The 248-nt window shown below is 58.1% G+C and overlaps 1 protein-coding gene across 1 annotated transcript in view; it reads right to left on the bottom strand.

Annotated features, from left to right (window-relative positions):
- The window catches only part of LOC104293481 (DNA-directed RNA polymerase II subunit RPB1-like), a gene marked incomplete at its 5' end in the record, with an annotated part of 9,779 nt that overhangs the window by 2,224 nt on the left and 7,307 nt on the right, over positions 1–248 (bottom strand). The gene's annotated exons all lie outside the window — the stretch shown is intronic.

Genomic DNA, 248 nt, shown 5'->3' with positions numbered 1-248 from the left:
GCACCCCCACCGGCGCCCGAGGCTCTGCCAGCGAGTCCCAAAGTGTCACAACGCTGAAGGAAAAAGCTCATTTCTGGGGATAAAGCAGCTGCGATGGGTAAAACCAGGTGTGACGGGATCCTTCCCGAGCAGCTCCTTCCCCAGATCTCAAACAGGGTTATAAATCCATCTCAAACAGCATCAAACCCAGCGGCTTGAGTGGTCCGGGATGCCCTCGACCTCACGGTCCATCCCCTGCCTTCCTCGGC

Source organism: Charadrius vociferus, unplaced genomic scaffold (assembly GCF_000708025.1).
Source record: "Charadrius vociferus isolate BGI_N301 unplaced genomic scaffold, ASM70802v2 scaffold3239, whole genome shotgun sequence".
Lineage (NCBI taxonomy): Eukaryota > Metazoa > Chordata > Aves > Charadriiformes > Charadriidae > Charadrius > Charadrius vociferus.
Note: the sequence above shows the minus strand (reverse complement) of the source record. Positions and strands in the feature narration are given on the sequence as shown.